Raw genomic sequence first — 21,485 nt, 5'->3', positions numbered from 1 at the left:
AACCCATTAATACTTGACGCTAATATTCTGCCACAAAAGTTGGTGCTTTTCTAACATTTCTTAGTGGCAAATACACAACTTCTGAGTGATGTCACTGAAGAGGATATAGACCAGAGAAAAGTCAAGGAATTAGGACACATATATTCAGTTTCTCAGGTCACGTGCTCAGTTCTATCTTGGTATCCAAGATGCTACCACCATAAAAGAAATTACCTTGGTAAAATTCATTCACGTGAACTCACTGGTTATGTATACTATCTTTGTCTCCCCATTAGTATACATATGTCATTAGGGGAGAGACTTTGTTCATTGTATCCCCAAGATATCCTACCAGGATGGCGTAGGCAGTCGATAAATATTTGCTGAAATAAGAAAATGAATGAACGAATGAATTCTCCCAGGATTCTGCGTGGACTTTCACCCTATATTTTTGGAAGTACAGTCAGAGAGAAATGTCAGATTTTAGTACACAGGTGTTAAAACAATCAGCATGCCAACATTGGCCATGCTGCTTTTAGAGCAAGAATCCTTTCCTAAATATTCTAGACACACAACTTACTGGTGTGGTACAAGACTCTATGGAAAGCTTGCCCCGTGCCCACTTTGAGGGGGTGGGCTCAGTCCCTCTGTCTGGTAGGATACACCTGTGTATTTGCAAAAGGGTATTTTCCTACCAGTAGTTGATATAATTTTGCTATGTGGATAATCACTGAGATTTGGAGGTGGGGCCCAGAGGGGAAGGAGCAAAAACACCCTGCCTGCTTTCATTCCTCTGGCAGTATATCCCCAAGGAATCAAGTAGTCTACAAAAGCAATTACAGCTTCTGGGGCACTCTACATGGACATGTGAAGAGTTTTAAAAAAACACAACAAACATACACAGAAATCTTCCTATTTCCCAGTTGTGTAGTGGGTGTAAAGGACTTAACATTTCGGTTGGCACATGGTGAGTCCTCAATGAAAGGTTGCTATTATCATTACAAACCATAGAGGCTCCTGTTATTGGAGGTTTGTATCTTTGTCCTGACTGGTGGAGGTGCTTTGCGAGGGATACGTCACCCAATCTAGAAAGCCAGAGCTGCAAGTCATGAACCAATCAATCTCCCTCATTTTACAGGCAAGGACACTGAGGCCTCAGGAAGCTAAACGACTTAGACAAAGTCATACAGGGAGACTGGAAGGCCTGAGCCGAATCCCCAGGCCCTGAGCCTGCTGTGATTTCCACCAGCCCAGCCTGGGACTTTTCAGACAGACAGAGCCTACAGGTATGTCTGAGCAAGGCCTCTGGCACTGCTCGTATCATTTACAGACACTGGGGAAGAGCAAGGGTGGGTTACACATCTTACAGGAAGAGAAAAACATCCCATGAGACCCAGAGAAAACTCTGTATCTGTTTGGGCCTCAATTTTAGAGCCTGAATAAAAGTATAGTCTTTTGGAATCACTTAATTTTTGGTAAGGAAAGAACAGTTCATTGATTTAGATGAATCAATTGCCAGCAGTCTCTTCCGTCTATAAATTTAAGTAAACTAAGTCATCATCAAGTGTAAACACAAGATAATGCTCCCCTATTCCATTTTCTTTTTTCCTGAGACCTTCACATCCAGCATTATTTGGGGGGGGAAATTAAATTAGCCAGCGCTTTTTATGAGGAAAGCTATCCCCTCACCCCCTGTAGATCTGATCCAGAGAAACTGAGGCCCATGGAGATTATGTTCTGAAGTTGATTTTTCTTCTACTTTTGCTCTCACTGGGGTTCATTCTGAAAAACGTGATTCTTTTTAGGTTTCAGATGCTCACTAGTCACTTTATTTTTAAATCAGTGTCTTTTCAGAGTATTCTTCAACATCAAGGGAAATTGAAATGTTATATTTTCTTTGGTCTTTTAACCTTGGGATTTAGAGCTTGATTTAGTTATTCCTCTCAAGATACGTGATTAATCCTAATCTGACTCCTCATGGGGACAGAATAGATTAAGACACAGCTAGCAGATGAAAAGTAAACTTGTCTCCAACATTTCAGAGCAGCATTTCTGAAGAGTAGATGCAAAGTTTGGAGAACTTTAGACAGGGCATGGTGGGAAGACCTTGGTAAGGAAGGCTCTTGAGTGTTTTGAATTTTTAATTATTCTTATTTTGGAATGAGAATCACATAGATGTTAGTTTAGAATGTTTTGCCTTGGCTTTTGAACGAAATTTTTGTAAAAAGGGAAATAAGTTTACTTTAGCTCACCAAACTGCCAGGTGGCTCAGTTTGGGGCTGTACAATAATTTGATTATGAAGTCACAATATAACAAATGGATTTCTAGGCAGAATTTCTTGAAAATAATGGATAAAAACTGCCAGCAATTCACTAACGCCAGAAGATGCTATAATAGTTGGTAAATACCTTGTCTGATGCCCTGTAATGACTTACAGAGCAAATCACTTAAGTCCTTTGTTAATTTATTTTTTCTTGGTCTCACAAGATGTTAGAGAAACATATGCTTCCTATTGTTTTCTTCATCTTTTAAAACTTTGGTGTAAGTGTAAAAATAATGACTGTCACAAAAACTGGCAGAAGAACCCTAGGATTTTATTTTCATATTTTAAGAGGAGATCCTAGATTTCCCAGATTCTATCAGATTGCAGTTTCTGCCATCTCTATGATGCTTGGGAGGTCTCATGATTACAAAAATGACTGTTGGATTTATTTTGAATTTGGGTTCTATGAATCTTTCTAGTCAGTTCTTTTGCTGACATTGAAAATATTGAAAGGCTTCTACATTATCAGGAAAGGGAAATCCAGTGTTTCTTTTAAGCTGGGATCTTTTTTGTTGTTCAAAGTCTCTGCAAAGGGACTATTGTTTCTGAGTCTATCTCTCAGTCTGTTTCCTAACAGTTCATGCAAAATACTTGGGAAATGTTGCTGGTGCTTTTCTAAAACAGACTGCTGATTGAGCAACTTCTCCTTTAACACACAACTTTTGGATCCTTAAGAAAACAAACAAAACTAGGAACAATGTCTGAGAAAGGTGGTATTAAGGATCAATACCAGTGATCATTAAAATAAGCCTAGTCTGAAGTAGTCACAGAATTTTCCAAATAGTGTGTATTTGCAGTAGGAGGATAGAAATGGCCTTAATTTTCACTCAGCAGACACTTACCAAGGGCTTGTCACTCACAAGGGACTGGAAAGAATTCAAGAACATATGTCATTGCTTCTGAGCATCTCAGAGTAGGGTCTATAGAGCATCAGTACTGAACCTGTATTCAAGATGCAGGTCCAAGGGCCCTACCCAGACCTATTGAATCAGAACATCTTGGGGTGAAACCCAGGTGCCTGCATTTAGCCACAGTCATATGCATTACAGTTGTAGAATGATTACACTGGGGCCTCACATTTTCTACATGGGGAAACAGACTTGTGGGTAAATGATGCAAATTCTTGAAAGGCAGGCAGATGAACTGAGCTGTAATAAAGTTACAAAACCTTTCAGGACACAACAACTCAAGAGGAGAAGGAAGCATGGTTCTAAGTTAACTGCTCTCAGGGAACACTGAAAGGTGAGGCTTTATCCAGGTGTAAGCAGGGTATCAAAGTCAATATTAAACCATGTCTGGGAAGTTGAGTACTGTACCCCATGGAGGATAGTAGATTTCCAAAATCATCCCAGCCAGGGGACCTGCACTAGCTCTGGTCCACAGTCCCCCTTTCTGTCAGTGACACTGTCAGTCTGCTACCTCTAGCCTAAAGCTTCATCCAAACAGAATCTCCCCTTTTCAAGCCAAAATCCATGGAAGTAAGAGAGTGGGAGAATTGGAAAGGGAAAAGCAACGTACTGTGTATATTTAGGCTGGGACGTAGCATGGTATAAGCAGAAAGAGATCTGGTTTCTTAATCCAGCAGTAGCTGCATGATTGTTGGCGCAGTAATTCCTCAGGGTCTCAGCATCATTCCTTGTGAATGAAGTTCTTTTTGATTCCTCAGCTGCATTTCAGCTGAGGCTGATTTGATTTGTGAGCCTCAGTGTCCTATCTAATTGATTTGCAAGGGACAGTGTCTTATCTAATTGCATGGTTGTTTAGACAAGCAAAGCCTAGAAATCTCACTGGCCTTAAGCCTGTCCTGTAATCCAGTCAGGAATCAGCATCCCCTTCTGCAGGTGCAACGGTTAGGAGAACAAGCTTTACAAGCAAGTCATCCACAGTGTCAGCTCCAGCTCTGTCACTCACTAGCTGTGTGACCTGGAACGGACTTCTTCCACCCTCAGCTCTTCACCGTTTACATCAGGATAATAACACCCATCTCAGTGTACTGTTAAGAGTACTACTGTTTATGAGATGCCAGCTCCGTGCCTGATAGATACTGTTAAAAAATGACTAATTTAGGTGATACAAACAAACTTTAACCCTTCATGAAGCTGACAGGCTCCATTCCAAGAACTGCAAAATGGGGCAGAAGAAGGAAAGCTTTTACAAGATAAAGAATTAAAAAATTAAGAAAGAATGGTGATCATTTTGTAATGTATAGAAATATTGAATCATTATGCTGGGGTCCTGAAACTAACACAGTGTTGTAGATCAGTTATATTTCAATTAAAGAGAAAAAAAAAAAAGAAAGAAAAGAATAAGGAAGGGAAAAACAGAAAATATCTGACTGGCTGGAGCCACAAAGTCAACTTTGTTTGGGGTGTGAAGGAGGAAGGAAATAAAGCTAGAGCCCAGAGCAGGCTTGGGTTTGGGGAGTGGCTGACTGGATATATTGGGCTTCTGGTCAAGTAGAACAATTACAGGGACACTAAAGTTATTTAAGTTTTGATTTACTGACATGGTGCCCCCAGCAGGAGTGCTCCCTCTTGGGCTTAGGCATAGAAGCTTCTTCTGTAGTTCTTCTGTATGAACGTCTATCTTAGAGGAGTGTCATATTCAAAAAGGAAGGGCCACCATTTATGTCCATCAAAAATTTAAAAAACATAATGTGTAATCCATTGCAGTGACATATCTCAAATATTTGACATCTGGAGTGGATCCTTTTTTAACATTCCCTCCTCTATGATAAAATCATTTTTTATCAATGATCACATAATAATCACCAACAATCATTATTTTCTCCGTTCATTCTTTGGTTTAGAAACAAATAATTAATCCTCCCACCCCTTCCCCTTTGGTAACTATAAATTTGTTTTCTATGGGGTGAGGGAGGGGTGCAGGAGGAAATAAATTAAGAGTACAGGATTAGCAGAGGATGCACACTACCATGTATAGAATAGATAAACAACAAGGATTCACTGTGTAGCACAGGGAATCATAGTCAATATCTTATAATAAACCATAATGGAAAAGAATAAAGGAAAGAATATAGATACATACATACATACATAGATGTATAACTGAATGACTGCTGTACACCTGAAACTAACACAATATTGTAAAGCAACAAAAAAGAAAAAATCCCAAATAATTAACAATTTTAAAAAGAGCAAATTGCAATTTTAAAGGCATTCAAAGTCAGTAAAATATTTCATGTCTGACTAAAACATTACTTGACAAACAAAATTATTATACCTCCAGTTCACAGAACCTCCAAGTTGTTACACAGAAATGACAGACTTCAAGATGTAATTCAAAATCTTTGTTTCTTTGTTTTATAATCACTCAGAGACTATTATTTATTTTGAATCTATTGTTTAAATGCAGGAAGAGGTACCACCCGGTCTGGAGGCAAAACCCTTGTCAACTAAAAATTGTCACTCACCTCTGCCTCTACAAGAATGAAGTTACATGCCACTGCAGTCGCTGACCTTCAGCACACCCTGAAAAGAGTTCAGGGCCAAGACCAGGAATGAGACACTCCACGCTCTGGGAAAAATGAGTAGGACAGGTCTTCAGATAGATATTTTTCAGGAGAAGATTGTTATGAGCCCAATTTCTTGCACCTTCTCATACCTAGAAAAGCACAAAAATCATTAATGGAGATATCTGCTCCTTGAGACTAGCAGCAAGTCTCTGCCTAAATGTGCGCTTGCTTGCATATATCCCCTTGGCCAAAATCACATGTATACTGACCTCTCCCTACCTCTTCAGAGCAGTTCCTCAGAGCCATCTGAGAGGCTGTTTCCCGGGCTATAGTCTTCATTTTGCCCCAGAAACTCAATTCTCATATTGTGCATTTTTTTTTTCAGTCAATGCTTGTACTACCATCAACTGCTCCAGTAATTTCAAAGGTTGAGAACTTGCTCTAGAACAAACTCCTGTGGTTGAGTCCACATAGTTTGAGGTTATAGGGAAGGCAAGGAGGAGACCCATTGTATAACTGGGAGTTCTTCAAATTAATTTCCATATAGAATACAATGATGGAGGATAAGTAATTTAAAGACTGAGATACTATGAAGCTTACATCTATATATTAGGAAAACTCAATAGGAACCACAATAGTTCTCCAGAACTTAGATGAATAAGGGATTTGGGGGGGGGAGACACTGACATTGTTTAGATACATTATTGGCCTGTGTTGATGATAAAAAGCAAATCAACTTTAGTCAGCTTTATTACTGTTTTTAAATCCTCTGCAGATAATACACCTCCCTACTGCCTAAGCCTGGCAGGCTCTCTCTGTTCCACACATGACACACCATGGGTCTCTTTGACCTATGAATTTGCAGAATCCACCTGGTACTGCCCTTTCACACAATAGGTACGTAATTATTTGTGGACTTAACAATGCTGATAACACCACATTTCCCCATGCACATTATTTTTAAAATGCCCAAGGACAAGTATTATTACCTACCTTTAACCGTCAAGTTTTGAGACATCATATAACCTGTTCAAAATCACACGGCTTATTAGAGGCAGAGCTGGGATTCAAACCCAGGGCTCCCTGGCTCCTATGCAGTCAGCACAAGGCCATGTACACAGCTTCTCATCTGTGCCATAATTTGCTGACACCTGACTACTGACTTTAAAATTTATAATGCATAATTAATGAAGTAACCTTTGTGGGTACTATTCAAGCTTGTTTTCATCCTAAATGCAAGCTGCAAAAATATTTGGCACTGGTGACTGTCACATTCATTAGGCGCCTTAAACCCATCTGCAGCTCTATTGATATTCATCAGCCCTGCTAAATCATTTACACCATCAGGAAATTAGTCTAGAATGACACTCCCTTTCAGCGGAAGGAACCAGGACAATCCAGAGAGGCAAGGAGCTGAGCTCTGATGGGAGGTGAATAATAGCAGGTAACTGCTCCAGGCCCCTCTGCCAGGGGGCCCTGGGAACCACTGTCATCCATAGGTTGGAGAAATAAAAACCCAGTCGCAGTGGGATTTTCATTCATATGGCAACACAATCCAGCGCCTGGCAAGTCACCGAGCCAGCACGGCCAACCATCTGTTTCAAAGCTTCCTGCATTTCCCCATTCATGTAGCCATTTAATCTGCCCTTGGCAGGACTGGAAATAAAATTGGGGGATTTGCTGAGAAATGCACAGCTCAGAGAAGCCCTGACTGCGATGAACTCAGGCCTGGCACACCAGGACCACTACAAGAAGCAGCACAGAGGCCCTGCTGGCCCCCTGCTTTTTCTAATCAGAAATTATCCCATAAGATGTCACTAGGGGGAGCCCCCACAGGACACAGCTGGTCTGCAACTGCACCCAAGAGATGGTTCCTGGAACTTCACAGAACTTTCTGATTCAGGACTTTTATTTATTTATTTATTTATTTATTTATTTATTTATTTATTTATTTATTTATTCATTCATTCATTCATTCATTCATTCATTCATTCATTCATTCATTCATTTCTGTTGTGGTGATTGGGAGGGTAAGGGAGATTTGAACCTTTTCTTGCTCTGGCTAGAAGTGGCACCAAGAAGCAGAAGCAACTTGAAAGACTGAGTTATCTTACCATATCTTCTAATTGAGGGCTCAAGAGTTAAGGGAACACCAGGTTAGAAATTTAGAGTATAACATTTATCTGATAATTTCCACTCATCAAACTTTTTTTAACAAAAACTTTAAAAAATTAAAATATGTCTAGAAATGCTTAGTTACCATTACATTTTCTTCTAGGAGCCCAAACCCTCATGTTTCGTACATAATTATAAATCAAAAGATTCAACTTTTTATAAATTCTCTAAAGTCACCAGCTCCCAGACACTGAGGAGCAGCCCAGCAACCTATGGGGCCTTTAAGAAATATACAGAAATGGACCCGTGAATTTGAGATGAGGTCTGAGAAGATATATTAGAAAAATACACAAACTAGGTGATTCTAATATCAGTCAGGTTTCAGAACAACTGCTTAGAAACAGCCCCCATAACACGATTTTGTCCACCTAAACCATCAGGGGCTCTGAATTCTAGTCTGCTGATGACAAATAAATGAGGCCCTTGGTTCTCTGAATGAGGTGTTCATCCCTGGATCTCTATTTCCCAGGCCTGCCTGATTTGCAAATTATCTGGGCATTGGTCATACTTGACCACTCATTGCCATCACCTGGAGCTCTTTAAAAAGCCCCCATGCCCGGGAGTCACACCTAGTGGCTCTGATTTTGTTGGTCTGGGCTGGGCCGTGGGCATTGAGATACTTGAAAGTTCCCGTGACTCTAATGTACAGCAGTTTGAGAGCCATTGACCAAGGGAGTCTGTTACAGCACAGAAGCCCAGGCCTCCAGATCAACCCACTGAATCAATACCTTTAGGGCAGAATCCAGGGCATCTGAATTGTTAACATGTACAACGAGGGGGCCTTTTGGCCTGGTAAGTCTGTGAATGGAAAGGACCTCACATTTGTTTAGCAATAGACTGTGGCCTCCCCTGTCCAGTCATTTTGCTAGAGCTGCGGCTGCGGCTGCCATTGGTCCACTGGAGCAGAGATGTGCAGAGTGGCAGTGAGGTCCGGGGCCAAGCCCAAGGCTCCCTCCCTCCCTCTGCTGCCCATCCACATACATGTGGATGCTTCTATAAATCACTTCTGATATGTGGTTCGTATTCAGGAAGTGTTCTGACTGCTTACCCCTGTAATGATGGAGTGGAGGAAAGGTCTAATTTTGGAATGACTGTGGCTTAGGCAGCGCCGTGTTCCCTGCAAGTCTGAATTTCCTCAACACAGTGGCTCCACCGCCCTGCCTGCTCACCACAATTACACGGGCCGTTGGAGGCACGCTATCCATCACAGCAAATTACTGGTGTGATCTGCTCGAGAACAAGGCTGGACGGCCTTGCTGATGGCAATCTTTGCAGAACCTTCTCCATAACCAAGACAAAGGCCAGGTGGGAGGAAGAGCTTTGCAGGCCAAGGCTACTGAATCAATTAACAAGATCTCTGCCTGACTTAGAGCCTGAGAGACAGGGGTTGTGAAAGCTACTAGTACACAGATAGCATTATACCAGGGTGCACGTTCTTGTCCCCTTGGCTTTGCTGGTGCAGTACAGTCAGGAAAGGGAATTAGCATTTGTGAAGCCCTTTACTAGGGCCACACTCTGCTAGGCCTTCATGTGCATTATTTCAGGAAATTTATTCAATAGCCCCATGAGGCACCATTTCTCTCATTTTCTAGGAAAAGAAACTGAAGCTCATTTATCTAGGATCACACAGGTAGAGGCAGAACAAGGTTTAAGCCCAGACTGCTCTGGCTTCAAAGCTCTTGTTGTCCTCCCCAGTTATCTTAGGCCAGGTGGAATTACAGACACCCTGGGATCCACTTCCTCAGAGATCAGCTTGTGGAGAGCTGGGGAGGCCAGGCAGCTGATGGATCAGCATGATAACCTGTGAATGGGTTGCTGGGTTACCGTCCCAGAAGGACAGGACAGGAAGTGGAACTCCATCCTCCTTTGCTTGAACACAGACACTGGCTCTTCCAATCCAGGGCCCTTGGTTTGATAAACTGGCAATGGGACAGCCATCCTGAGCCCTTCTCCAGAAGTGTCTCCCCAGCTCTCAAAGACCTTCTTTTTCAGGTGCTGGAGTCTTTGCAAATCTCAGCAGCCAGTGTGTTAGGACTCCTGACATCATCCTTGGGTTCCTGGTTCTACATCTTCTGGAAAGTACCCTGTGAGTCTAACCTTTGGCGATCTGTAGGCTGGGGGGTCTGTAATAAGAGAAAGGTCGATCAGCTTTGACCTAGGTGGGGGCCCTGCAGAAGCCAACCATGAGTTGTAGGTCTGAGTGCAGGAAGTTCATTTGGGAGGTGGCTCCAGAAGCACTGGTAGAAGAGCCAGAAAGAGAGACAGAAAGGAAGAGAGAGAAGCCCATAAAGGGTGCATTGTTAGTGGTTACTGGTGCTCAATCGGGGACCTGGGGTCAGTACAGGAGAGAACACAAACCTTTGGTTCATTACCTGCCCCAGCCAGGTAGGAGAGAGCTGAGGTATTGATCCTCCAGCTCCAACCCATCGACTGGCTGAGTGTTGTACCCCGGGTGAGGGGAGAACTAACTTCCTGCATGACAGGGGCCCTGGGCTGAGAGAAGCCGCTCAGCTGTTGGTGTTTCCTGGCCAGGGAATGAGTAATAGAGGAGATAGAAATGAGGCCCTCAAAATATCTGTGACAAACCCCAAATATGCTCATAGCTGGAGAGAGTTTTGTCATTCTGTGGCCCTGAAGACACTATCATGAAGATATCTGAGCTATGTGATGTGAACTCACTGTACGCCTAGGAGTGACATGAAATATATAGCTCCCAGTTAAATCTGAATTTCAGACGAGTCATTTTTAATAATGAGAAGGGCCTGTGCAATTATTTGTCGTTCATCTGAAATTCAGATTTAACTGGATGTCCTGTATATGTATTTGCTGAATCTGGCAATGCTCCCTATGCCTCCTCTCCGAGTCAGGGGTGGGTGTGGGGAAAGGCCACTCAGGTCTCCAGCCCTGGTGTCTCTGACACAAAGCAGAGGCTGTAAGACTCAAGGCAGCAGGGACATTCCTCAGTTCTGTGAGGAGCTGGGAGTGTCTAAAGGTAAGAGAATGAGGTTTTGAAGGGAGAAAGATACTGATCTTTGGAAATAGAAAGAGAGGAATCACAGAGTTGTAGAACCTAGGAATAAGCTTTGTAGCTCATGGTACCGCTTATTATTCTTTTTAGAATTCACATTCAACTAACAGTTCTTGAATACCTACTATGTACAAGGTTCTTCCCAAGGATCTTGTCAGCTCACCTTTACAACCATGCTCATTTTACACTTGAGAAAAATGGAGTCTCCCAGAGGACTGCAGTGTCCAATGTGGACCAATTCGCAGTTGAACCCAGATTTCCAGTCCCAAGTCCCAGGATCCTCTCTGCTGCCTCACAGCTGTTGGTAATGAGGGCATATCTGACCGCACATCCTACACTGCCCACGGCTGTTTATGTCAAGCCTAAGGTGGAGGCTTAGCTCAGACAGTAGGATTGCAGGCCCCTTGTGCAAAACTGTATTACAGGCAGCTTTCAGCCCACTAAGTGGTTATCATCAAGACCATCCCACAGACACCATAATGTAGGTGAACTGTATTCCTCCTATTATAAGCAACCCAAATTCCTTTGAAAACATTGGCTCTAGGAGAGACACACCCTGAATTTGAACTTTCTCATCCCACAAGGCAGACTCATCCAGGGATTCTCACAGGGAAGGGCTGAGGAAGAGGGGACATGCCTGGTTAAAGGCTCCTGCAAGCAGGGCTGGAGGGTGTGGGGCGAGGGGCCAGGAGGTGGTGGCCTGGGCAGGGAGGTTAGAGACTCCAGACACATAGCCCCTGTGCAATGAGGCCTGGAGGAAATGCAGACCTGATGTCCAGGCTCTACTAGTAACAAGGAGGATGCCTCCGCTGTGGGCCTTGGGGTTCTCATCTGTAACCTTCAGAATTCTATGGCTTTCCATGGGAAGAAAAAGGGAGAGGGGGCTGAGACAGTTGAGGGTCCCTCTAGCAGTGGTTTGTTCTGGCAAAGAATAGAGGGACAGACATTTCCAGAAAAGGAAGAGGGGGTGCATGGCCTTGCAGCAGCTGCTGGGCATGCTGCAGCCTGACCCACCCTGTGAAGAGGAGGCAGGAATGCTGATTTGGAAAAGCAGAGGCCGTTTTTATGGCTCATTCCCAGGTGAATGCTTTTCACCTAGAAATTTGCAGTGACTGACTGGATTGAATATTAAGGGTTGTTCCTGGATCCTGAATAAACAGATGGGCTCAAGGAGCCTGATGTCAAAAAAAAAAAAAAAAAAAAAAAAAAAAAAAAATCTGCAACCATTCCTAGCACCCTAAACCAAATTCTGAAATGAACAAACCAGTCAATGATGGGATGCCTAATGGGGACAGGGACAGCCCTGTGTCAGGTATTGAATTCAGAGAGTCACTTTACATCAGAAAAGGATGAGTCATGAGCTCAGCCTTCCAAGAAGGTTTGCGAGGAGGGAGAATGCAATTATCTAATGCAATGGCAGCTTCAATGAAGGATGACAAGGGAGTGGTCAATAAAAGAAAGATACCCAAGCATGATTAAGGCCCCAAATGTAAAAACAATAGTGATCATTCTCTAGAGAGTCACAACAAAGCTCCTTCTAGGGGAGCTGAAGTGAACAGCCCCTAGGCCTCTCTTTCTCACTCTCTTGTCTGAGACCCCCATGGACCCACCAAGAAGGAAGCTGCAATGAGTTTTTAAATCCAATATCAGGTTTGCAGGAAGGAGAGACTGGCTCAAAGTTACGGGATTCAGGGGCCAAAGATTCTGGCTTTCACAAGTCAGGTAAAATATTTATCCTGAAGGAGGAGGTAGCACCAGATGTCTTTCTTCTCGAGGGTAGTCCAGGTAAGGCTGATGACAGCTTCCTGTTCCATAAGGCATCCTTGAGGGAGGACAGAAAATGAAAGGGAGGTCTGCCAGTCTTCCTGGCACCCTCCCAGTTCTGAGACTCAGAAAACAGGCTTATTGCAAAGTAGATCAGCACCTGTGAAGGAGCAGGAGTCACAGGAGCTTAGAGATGTATCCCAGCCCTGGCTGCTCAGGGACAGGCTGCTGTGGCTCTTTTTTGCCTGTTACAGGCCAGGGACTCATGCCTCTTCTGTTCTGGTGCTATAAGGACCAATGATGCACCAAGGGGTCTGCTCCCTCACCTGTTGGGGGCTCAGAGTGTGGACTGTTTCCTGTACAGCCTGGGCCAGGAAGCGAGGGCTGCTGCAAAGTCAGTGGGAAGGACCCTGGGACACTCACTGCGCCAGTCCCTGCCTCCTTCCTCCATGAAGTAAAGCAGGCCAGCAGGCGCTGGGTGGACACTGAGCTGTGGTAGGCTGTGGAAGGACTGTGGCTATTTTGGTGAGGGGGGATCTGAATCCCCCTCACTGAGGCAGGCATGAGTTCTTTTGCTAGTGAGTGGGCCCAGCTGGCTGCCCGGCATCCTGTCTGGTTTGCCTTCCCTGCTGAGGTGTAGGGCAGGCAGTAGGTAAATGTCTATCCAGGAATGTGCCATGTTCTGAGCTAGTGCCCCTCAGGCCAAGTGTCTGCTGCAATGTTCCCTAAAGATTCTAAGACTGAGACCCATTTCCCACCATTTCAGGGGGCCTAGCGAAGGCTGTGTTCTCAGCTGCCATCAAAAGCTCCTGGCACCACCCTCTATGTATTATTGTAAGTCTGAGACACAGATTTGGGAAAAAAAAATGTTCCTTATTTGATAAAGATGTGGATGATGACGATAATTGTCCTTGAAAACAATCTTCCAGAGTCATAGGTTTATTTTTTTCTGTGGTTTGGGGATCAAACAGAGGGAAAGACATCCATCTAACAGCTGCCCCCTCAGGGAGTCAGCCTCGCCCACTCTGTCGTCCAGAAGCCTGTGAGCGTCAGAGCAGGGGAGCCAAGGGGCAGCTCCCGGTTCCGGGGGAGCCAGTTCTCTTGACTGTGCTTTCCTTTCCCACAGTCCCAAATCTGGCCTCCCGAGTTATCAGTGAGGGAAAAGGACTGGGAATAAAACTAAAACCGACCCTAGGACCATGTATGTTGTTTGCTATTCTAAGACTGAAACTGAATTTTAGACTGCAAGGACCCCCAGACCCCATCATTATGCAGATGAGGATCAGGATGGGGGAATGTCTCCCCAAGGGGTACCACAAGCACTGGCAGTGCCCAGGGGCCCTACGCCTTATCCCAACTCTGTGTCCAGTGGCCTTTCCATGGCTATACCACGTGGCTCTCTTATTTGATTCTATTATAAGGAATCAGGAAGAGGAGGGATTTAAGATAATCACTGACTGTCCTTTTTTTTTTTTTTTTTTAAAGATCTAGAATCCAAACATTCTGAAGTGGGGAATTGACACTCTTTCCAAATGAAAACTGACCATTCCATAGATGTGAAAATGGATATTTTGGCTTTAAGTATTTTCTACCCCAATCCCACTCATGAGCCACACTGAAATCATTGAACAACTACCTAAGCATTTTAAGAAACCCTCTCAAAAGACTCCTCCCTCTATCCTATAGCCATATTGGGGAGGGAGGAGACCAATAGAGATAAGAGGATGGTCGGGCAGCTGGGAGGGGAGAGAGCTCCGGGACTGGCCACTCCTGAAGCCCCTCTCCATCTCTCATGAGGAGACTTGTCCTATCAGCCATGTCTTAGGCTCACCCACCAATCACAAGCATGGGGAAAGGAAAGGAGGGGTCTCCTGAGACAGGCTGTCCTCAGACCAGGAACTGGCTGCATACTGTGATCCTCACTGCATTTGGAAAGATCAGCCTGGTGCTGTACAACCCTTCATCCGAACTTGGTCTCTGGGAAGGACTTTGAGCTACACGGTCTTAGAGGGAATGAACTTGGAATTTTCATTGAATTTCTCTTGTGGAGCATTGGGCAGTACGCATGTGAGTTCAGCTGCTGGTGATGGGGACTCCCACTGCTCCATCTGAGTAAAAGCCACACTTCAGAGGAGAAAGAGCAGGGAGTAATGGTGTCTACATCCCTGAGTCACCACCAGATCAGCCTGTCATGTGGACGCCATAACTGCCACCTGACTGGTCTCCCATCCCCCGACTTTCCTCTCTCTGTCCTTACACAAGGGCCGATTTTGTCTTAACCCAGTCCAAAGACTTCAGGGGTGGATCTCCACTGCTCATCAATTCAAACAAACTCTCACCTCTGAATTACAGGATCTCCATCCCACAGGCTCACCACTCCCTCCCTCCACAGATCTGCCCTCCTGCCAAGCCATATTTCTCTGAGTTTCCTAAGCTTATGCTTTCTCTCTTGAGCTTTCTCACCCCCTGTTTTTTCAGCTCTCTGTGCCCCACTGCCTGTGTCAGTTGTGGAGAATACAGGGAACCACAGCTTTCCAAAGTAAAGCCCAGACCTGTCCCACCTGGTGGTGGAATCAGCATTCCTAGGATCACAGAGCGATCTAGACTCAAACTTGTCATTGCCACTTATAAGCCAGATGACCTCTGGCAAGTAACTGACTGATTCTGAGCCCCAGTTTCCACTTCTGTTAACACAGGTAACATCCTGCATTTCAGGGCTGAAGTCAGGGCTGGAGGAGACTATGTACACAGACCATGAGCACAGGGCCTGGCCCCCACTGCTCAGTTAACCCTGGCCACTGGCAGCTCAGTGAAGGGAGAAGATGGAGCCACATCTCAAGCTCTAGGAGCCCAGTTTACCTGGATGGGGCAAAGCACTGCCTTGTTTGCACGTAGTGCCTCTCTGCTGTGAAGGTCTCAAGCTCCAGGGGCCCAGACCTACCTGGTCCCCTTCCACCCAGCACTCCCCAGCAAGCTCTCCCCTGCAAAACGAGCACTATAAGGTGCATTATATTCCCACTGGACAGTCCTTTGCATGGCTTTAAGGGGCAGGAGATCACTCTTCTCCTGATACCCTATAATAAGAAATGATATACTTTGATAGTTCTTTGATTTGATGGGTCCTTAGTACACATGAGCTAGAATTTGGGAGAACATGACTATAATTTGGGGCTTGTGGTTAAGTACAACTCAGATGCTGGATGTAATTCACCACCAGCCTGTCCTCTTGGGTCTTCCACGTGTCCCCTTCATTCTTTCATGAAGGCTTTTTAAGGATGTTCTATTTATCTCTTTTCATCTCCTGAATTTAGGCAAAGAATAATTTCACTATAAAAATTGCTCTAAGAACCTCTAATTTGATTTGTGTCTTTGGGCTCACCTAAAACCAAACCCTTACTCTACAGATGAGAAAAATTAAGGTCCAAAGAGATTAAGTAACACACCCAGGTAATTACAGAGGGCAGGTGGCAGATCCAGATGAGAGAGCAGGCCCAGTGTTCCCAAAGCACGGTCTGTCCTCACACTGTGGTTCCAATCATCTGTATCCATGTCCACTCATGATTTCTCCTATATTCATATATCTCCCATATTATTATTATCATTACTATTTATCCAGCACTTCTTCTTTAAACTGATTAGCATTATTTAAATAAATTTATTTTAAAAGGGAAATTTTATATCATCACCCAATGAATTAGCAATATCTCTTGCCATTGATAGCAAGTTAACTAAAGACAATGCAAAATACAATTATATGGAATTCTAAATAGATATTACTGCCTGGGTAAAGAAAACCAGCTGAAATCTGTTCTCTTTGATTATAAAGGACTATTGGCTAGCTTCAAAGATGTCCACGACCTAGTAGGACTAAATGAAAATGGATTCTGGACCTGATTCCAATGTTATCTAATGCCACCTTTCTGTCATTAAGAAGAATATACGTCAGTAGGATCTTCTCACACTTTGAGACCACTGCAGTCCACAGTGCTGCCACGCCAGGCCCCTGTCACTCCTTAGAGATCCAAAGACTCCCTTCCTCTCCTGCACAGCAAAGCCTTTCAAGGAAAGTACACCAAGATAGCTTCAGGCACATTCTGTTTGGTCACCAGATGCCAAATAAATACCCAACTCTCCTTCATTTTCATAGTAGAATAGACATTGAATTTAAGCATTAATTTTGGTAAAGCTTTTTAAGGGACTATCTTTTTCACCCCAGAAACAACATCAAGATAATTAAATTTTAGATCATAATGAATCATGGCAGTTGATCTCAGCAGTGGAAAAAATGCTATGATTTAAATTGCCAATATATAGATACTTTTAGTTCTTGGAAGCCAATGCCAACTGTGCCTGCTGGAAGTTAAACTTTCAGTAGCTTGTTATGAGTGATGCAGGTTTTAGTCATTAAAAAAAAAAACTTCAACTAAATAATTTGCATCCAAAGGATGACACCAGTTAACACCGTGAACTTGTTGTTTCAGGAATTGACCACTAGATGGAGCACTTGCAATTCAAAAATAAAAATCTTAGCCCTGGAGGTACAAGCATTTTACCAAGGGTTCTATTGTACTTATAAACCCTGCCTGTACACAAGCGAGAAGGCACTGCTTGCCCTGAAGATGGTATTCTTTTCTTTCCTCCCAGACTTTGATATGCCTCTGCCTCTTTCCTCAGGACAGGTCACTTCTCCCCACAGGCAGTTTCTCTGTTTGAGTTCACCTTTTTAAACTTCTAGCGTGTCATTATTCTATTCCTAGCTCTGCGACTGAGTAGGAAAATGTGTTCCTTAAGATGTGGTTTCTTTCTTCCATCTACCTTGCGACTACTCACTTCTGAGTGCTAAGACGCTGCTTCCTCAAGTCCCATTCCTAGATGCTAATCCGATGCTGCCCGCAAAAGCACCTTGATTTGGAGGACATTCATTCTTCTCCACAAATTACACCCCACTTTTATTCTCCCCCATGATGATAGCAATAAATCTTCTTTACAGTTTTTTTTTAAATAAAGTCCATATCAATGGAGCAGTTGTTCTTATACCAACTCTTTAAATACGGCCATAATGAGGTATGTGAGCCCAGTTCTCACAGTGAGGACAGGAAATGGGAGTGACACCTCTAAGCAGTAAGGTCTAAAACAAGAGAATACATTGAGACCATTGCAGCAAATCTGTGAGTTTATTTGCAAGTTCTAATTCAGGGCTGTACTTTCCCCAGGAGGTTAATGGCTTGTGTGTGTACACGTGCATGTATGTGTGTGTGTGTCATAAAGGGGGAAGACATCAGAAGAACTGAAATATTGACTTATTCCCTACACAAATAGGTATGCCAACAAAATCACACACAAAAGAGCCTCTTTGTGGCTGGGGTTTCCTGGCTGCCGCCCCAGAACCTAAGAACCCAGAGCTCTACTCCCAGGTGGCCCCTCCTAATTTTCTAAATAACCTTGGGCAAGTCACTTAACCTTCCCAAACCTCAGCTTCTTCGGCTATAAAAGGAGGATGCCAACAGCTGTCTCTTCACTGCTTCTCCGGGAAGTTCTGAGGATTAATGATGAGAGAAAGGCCGTCAAGGGCCTGGAGTTTCTTTAAGAAAGGTGCTGCTTACTCTTGGATTGGAGTTATAAAAATAAGAGGGATAAACACACACCAGCAACCCAGGTCAAGACCGTCACGAGGGCTCTGTGTCCTGCGGGTTTCCAATTTTCCTCCCTTCAAAGAGGGTTGACAGGGACCAAACCAAACAAAAAATACCTAATAACGCCTTTGTTTGACAAAATTCTCACTGGATCTTTATCTGATTAGGCTGTGTCTGTAGATGAAATGACTTTAAACATCCGGAAAGAACTGAAAGGAAAAATCGGGTCTGCCCAAAGACGCGGGGCACTCCTGCCCAGCCCTTCATCAGAGTGAAACGCATTTCTCTGCAGAGAGGAGCAAACTCCTCTGACAATTAGCCTTCCAGCTCAGTGGCAGTAATTATCACCATTAGAGGCTTTTCTTTCCCTCTTATGATGAAATATGTATTCATGCCGCGGTGGCCCCAATCTGTGGATGGCTTGGGCAGAACCCAAAATGCAAGGAAAGGATCAATTTTAACCTATTTTAAAACATTTGATCTAATTTGATATTTCTAGTTTTCCACGGCTTACAGCAAATAGATGAAAATAAATGTCTTGTCACATGTGGTGCTGCGAACTATGCCTTTTGGTTTTCAAAGACTCCTGAAAACAGGAGGAGAATCCTCTATTAGCTATGTCTGATGCCTCAGGATTTTCCAGCTGTCATTGTTCAAAGGTCTATTCTTTGGAGCCTTGAGGAATGACCAAGTGGATTATCTGCTCTAAAATGCTGTAAGTGATCTGCTTCTCCAAGTCTTTCAGCTGGAATAATGGGAAGGGATGGAGCAGAAGGGCGAGTAGCAGGTCCTCTCAAGAATATGAGGAGCATATATGCATTTCTATGTATTTCAGTCCTAGAGAGCTAATTCTGATATTTGAAGAGGAGGAAGCACAATAAGTAATCACAGATTGTGCCGCCGTTAGCTTCCTTTTCTGAAGTCTAATTATTGAAGTGGCCCGCTGCCTTGATTAAGCCTTTCCTCCCTAAATAATTAATTTGCACTTATGCAAGTGTATTTGCCTCTTCCAAATCTTAACAGATAACACTGAGAACCCAAATTCAGCAAACCTTCTTTCAAGCAGATAAATAATTGCCTTGGAATTCTCCTTGGTAAAGGTGGGCTAAACTTTAGTATACCATGTTAATTCAAAGCAGATATTAGCTATTTGGTGTTAGAAAATGTTATAAACTCATAAACATTTGTAAATGTACATGGTCTATAAGTTTAGTTAGCTGGAATATATTAACTAGTCCAAAGGAATAGTTTCAATGTAAATATTTAACCAATTTGTTTCAATCTATTTCACAAACATTTATGCCAACCAGATAATTTTTTTAAATGAAGGCTCTGGAATCAAGAAGAACTCGGATTGAGAGTGTTAAGTGGATGATCAGGGTTCTTTGCACCATCTGCAGCCAAAACTGAACACACATAGTTTATCAATGGCGGGTGGGTAGCAACTTCTTCATATGTAAAGAATTCGGGTGTGAAGTATGCATGAGCACAATCCCACCCACAGGGCTCTTTGATTCTTGTTGGGCAGGGCTTTTGTAAAGGAATACAGTAAGAGAAATCATTGTTTTCTTGATGCTTGTCTTTCTCTGGGTCCATTCTCATTGGGGAACATGTGTGCACCTCCTTACTACACAGGTGAGGAGATGGTTCCCATCCCTGGCACCCTTCCCGTTCCCATAACTGCTCCGTATTGGGATATTACTTCCTTCCTTTTCAATCCAGTCAAGAGAGCTTGGGAAGGAGTGGGACAGGGCAAGAGGACACTCCCAAGGGGGTTGTGGAGTACCCCACCGTCCCCGGGGTCCCCAAGCCCTCAGCCAGGGTCCTGAAACTGACTCCTTCACACTGACTCTCTGTGATGTGGTGTTTGACTTCCACATTATCTCATGATTTTCTGAAGTGTCACTGTTTTTCTGACATCTTGGGGTTCAGTTTTGGCATCACCTTGTTTCCCAGCTCAGATCTGAGGTTACAATGCCTGAAAGGCTATATCCACTGCAGGTATTCCAGGCCACTCATTCGAGGAAAAGCAGTTTCCAACCGCAGCTGGATCAGCTGGTCAAGCCCAGCCCCCTCCCCACCAGTTACCAAATTTCTGGTGTTAGAAGAGTTGCACTGGTGTTGGGATTTCCACTCCAGGTGGAAGAGACTCTTCCTGCAAGTATAAAGTCAGGCCATGCCTCTGTGCATCTCAGCGTTTTTTTGTGTGCGTATGTGGTGGTGGGTTTGGTGTTTTCTTCTTTCATTTTATTATTCATGTTATTTTCATTTTGGGATGTTATCCTTATAAACTGAAATCCCAGATGAGTGTATACCAGGCAGAATCATGAGACTCATGCTATGAAAAAGCCCATGCAGCCTCTTTTTTTTTTTTTCCCCCCAGAGGAACTTCCTTTCTGCCCTTGGAGTCAATCCTTCAAGATAGGAGCACAGGGTAAATAGTGACCTGGGGAAACATCTTGCTTTGGGTGTGTTTCCCCATGCTCAAAGATTTTTCAACAGGTCAGCTTTCAGGAAACTGCCATCGTAAAATTCTTCGTAAACTCACCACTGTCTTAGATGGATTTTAGTAGGTCTGTGTCAAGAGCAGGGCAAGGAGAGAGGCTGGATGAATTTCCCATGGAAGAGCTGTAACCTGAAGTAGTGTTCCCAGTAAGAGAAAGGGGCAAATGGAGAGAGCCAGGAATCTTCAGCATTGATAAGCAGTATTGATTGTGTGTCTACCTGGTGCTGGACAGCTAAGGAACAGGGCTGAAGATCAGAATGCAAGAGGACAGGGTAGTTTGGAAACTTTATAAATGGCTGTGCTAAACAGAGGAAGCTCATGAGCCTGGAAATAAGGGATCAAAGGGAAATGGGGCAGGCAGACTCTTTCAGGCCAAAAATTTCAAGGTATTTTTTGAATAACTGGAATGATGAAGGAAGGAATGAGTTGGGGAGTGTGGAATAATGTATTAGCTGGTGGTTCACCTACTGTAAGATACAGTTCTTTTTTTGTTGTTTATTTATTTGCTTTTTTTTCCCCACCAGATTGCATGTTTGAAATTTCCTTTTTTGATCTTTAAATAGTCCTGGGGGAAACACTTATAAGGCAGACAAGATGTTTC

General features: G+C 43.6%; 1 long non-coding RNA gene across 1 annotated transcript in view; it reads right to left on the bottom strand.

Annotated features, from left to right (window-relative positions):
* Positions 1 to 5,742: 5,742 nt before the first annotated feature.
* Positions 5,743 to 21,485, bottom strand: part of LOC141578068 (uncharacterized) — a 205,571-nt gene continuing 189,828 nt past the window's right edge. The window contains exon 3 of the long non-coding RNA XR_012507952.1: positions 5,743 to 5,927. This is a non-coding gene — a long non-coding RNA (uncharacterized LOC141578068). The remainder of the gene's footprint in view (positions 5,928 to 21,485) is intronic.

The sequence above is a fragment of the Camelus bactrianus genome, chromosome 1 (genome assembly GCF_048773025.1).
Source record: "Camelus bactrianus isolate YW-2024 breed Bactrian camel chromosome 1, ASM4877302v1, whole genome shotgun sequence".
NCBI classification, from domain to species: domain Eukaryota; kingdom Metazoa; phylum Chordata; class Mammalia; order Artiodactyla; family Camelidae; genus Camelus; species Camelus bactrianus.
Note: the sequence above shows the minus strand (reverse complement) of the source record. Positions and strands in the feature narration are given on the sequence as shown.